Raw genomic sequence first — 3,111 nt, 5'->3', positions numbered from 1 at the left:
TCTGTAAATTATATTCTCCAAAATTATTCATATGATGCGTTCTTAATACTCATAAAAAATCCCAACATCCTAACCTTAAAAACACCAAAGTTATAGCATTTCCAATCGTTCAGTTATATGGCAGCTATAAGATATAGTCGGCCGATCCTTATGAACTTTGGTAGGTCGGATTGATTGGCCAAATATAAAACCCATAGAAAATCCCAACTTCCTAACTTAACAAACACCAAAGTTATGGCATTTCAGATCAATCAGTTATATGGCGGCTATAGGATATAGTCGGCCGATCCTTATGAAATTTGGTAGGTCGGATTGATTGACCAAATATAAAACCGATAGAAAATCCCAACTTTCTAACTTTACAAACATCAAAGTTATGGCATTTCCGATCAATCAGTTATATGGCAGCTATAAGATATAGTCGGCCGATCCTTATGAAATTTGGTAGGTCGGATTGATTGGCCAAATATAAAGCCCATAGAAAATTCCAACTTCCTAACTTTACAAACACCAAAGTTATGGCATTTCCGATCAATCAGTTATATGGCAGCTATAGGTTATAGTCGGCCGATCCCGGCCGTTCCGACTTATATACTGCGTGCAAAGGAAAGAAGGCTGTGTGCAAAGTTTCAACTCGATAGCTTTAAAACTGAGAGACTAGTTTGCGTAGAAACAGACAGACGGACAGACGGACATGGCTATATCAACTCAGGAGGTGATCCTGATCAAAAATATATATACTTTATAGGGTCGGAGATGTCTTCTTCACTACGTTGCACACTTTTGACCAAAATTATAATACCCTCTGCAAGGGTATAAAAATAATCAGTAAAAAAAACTCGACTTCAGTACCTGGGGATTTAAGTACAGAAAAAAATTTTAAAACGATTCGTCCAGTAGATTTAGCAGAATCGTGTTCACCGACTTTGAAATGGCAACTTTCAGGACAGCGTTTTAAAGTTTTGGACACCCAAAAATCGAATTCAAAACGACCTAACCTACGTTCAACTGCCCATAACTTCGGAAGTTTTACTCGGAGCAATCTAAAATTTGTACTCAATGTTCTTCAAATTTTGTAAGTTCAGAAAATAAAATATAAATAAAAAAATAGGCAAAAAAATGTAAATACCATACCCCCCCTTAATCAAACGTTCTAAACGGCTTGACGTCGATCCGACTATTTCTTATTACTTAAAAATACCCTGTTTAAATTACATATCTACAAATATAGTTTCATTTGCCTTTGAATAAAAAAGCCCCACATTTGGGAGCTCGCCGGGAGGAATTTGAGAAAGGTAGAAGTGCGACGTGGAGAAGTTAACTAAATAAATGTGACCCCGTGAAAATAACATATTTTTCCTTGACGCAATAAAATTACATTGAAAATTACGCAGTTTTTAAAGCAAAATGTGTAAACAATCAAGCAAAAGTGAACGAGAAAGACTTTATATCAAAATGCGCAGTTTTCCGCATAAACTACGACTTTGAAAACAAGCACAGTTTGCCCAACATCTCGCCGGTAGCGATGTTTAAGATTTAGATATTGAGGAACCTGATCAAGAGAAGGACGACAAAAAAGACAATCAGAGTGATGATGAAATTGATAGTGTAATTGCAACAACCACGCAGTCAAATACAACAAATGAAAGATCGCAAAAGACTATTCCCAACGAAAGTTTGCAACGCAGTGAAGGAGACATTTCCGACCCTATAAAGTATATAGAATATATACTTGGTCAGTATCACCAGGAGAGTCGATCTAGCCATGTCTGTCTGTCCCTTTCTACGCAAACTAGTTCCTCAGTTTTAAAGCTTATATATGTATGCTTAAAACTTTCCCAAAAGTTGTTTTTCTATTGCAGGTAGTATATAAGTCAGAACGAGCCGGATCGGGCGAATATATCCTATAGCTGCCATATAACTGAACGATCGAAAAGGCCATAACTTTGGTGTTTGTAAAGTTAGGAAGTTGTGATTTTTTATGAGTATTAAGATTGCATTATATGAATAATTTTGAAGAATATAATTTACAGAATATTCTGCAAGGGTATATCAACTTCGGCTCCGCCCGAAGTTAGCTTTCTTTTCTTGTTTTATATTCAATTTTTGGATTTTTGGTAACACTTTAAAGTCAAAAACGTGATTTTATCCTAAAAATTCGATATAAAATGAAAAAAATCGGTAAAAAAACTCGACGTCAGTACCTGTACCTTAGGTACAGAAATTTTGCAGGATCGTGTTCACCGACTTTGAAATGGCAACTTTTCAGGAAAGCGTTTCAAAGTTTTGGACACCCAAAAATCGAAAACAACAAGAAAGAAAAGCTAACTTCGGGCGGAGCCGAAGTTGATATACCCTTGCAGAATATTCTGTAAATTATATTCTCCAAAATTATTTGTATGATGCATTCTTAATACTCATAAAAAATCCCAACTTCCTAACTTTAAAAAAACCAAAGTTATGTCATTTCCAATCGTTCAGTTATATGGCAGCTATAGGATATAGTCGGCCGATCCTTATGAAATTTGGTGGGTCGGATTGATTGGCTAAAAATAAAACCCATAGAAAATCCCAACTTCCTAACTTTACAAACACCAAAGTTATGGCATTTCCGATCAATCAGTTATAGGGCAGCTATAGGATATAGTCGTCCGATCCTTATGAAATTTGGTAAGTCAGACTGATTAGCCAAAAATAAAACCCATAGAACTTCCTAACTTGCTAACTTGAAAAACACCAAAGTTATGGCATTTCCGATCGTTCAGTTATATGGCAGCTATATGATATAGTGGCCCGATCCGGCTCGTTCCGACTTATATACTACCTGCAATAGAAAGACTACTTTTGGGAAAGTTTCAAACAGATAGCTTTAAAACTGTGGGACTAGTTTGCGTAGAAACGGACGGACGGACAGACGGACGGACAGACGGGCGGACAGGCGGACATGGCTTGATCGACTCTCCTGGTGATGCTGATCAAGAATATATATACTTTATAGGGTCGGAAATGTCTCCTTCACTGCGTTGCAAACTTTTGACTGAAATTATAATACCCTCTGCAAGGGTATACAAATAGCTTACTTACCTACCTAGATATTCCACATCGTTTTCA

The sequence above is a fragment of the Drosophila rhopaloa genome, unplaced genomic scaffold (assembly GCF_018152115.1).
Source record: "Drosophila rhopaloa isolate 14029-0021.01 unplaced genomic scaffold, ASM1815211v1 contig_69, whole genome shotgun sequence".
In the NCBI taxonomy this organism is placed as follows: domain Eukaryota; kingdom Metazoa; phylum Arthropoda; class Insecta; order Diptera; family Drosophilidae; genus Drosophila; species Drosophila rhopaloa.
Note: the sequence above shows the minus strand (reverse complement) of the source record.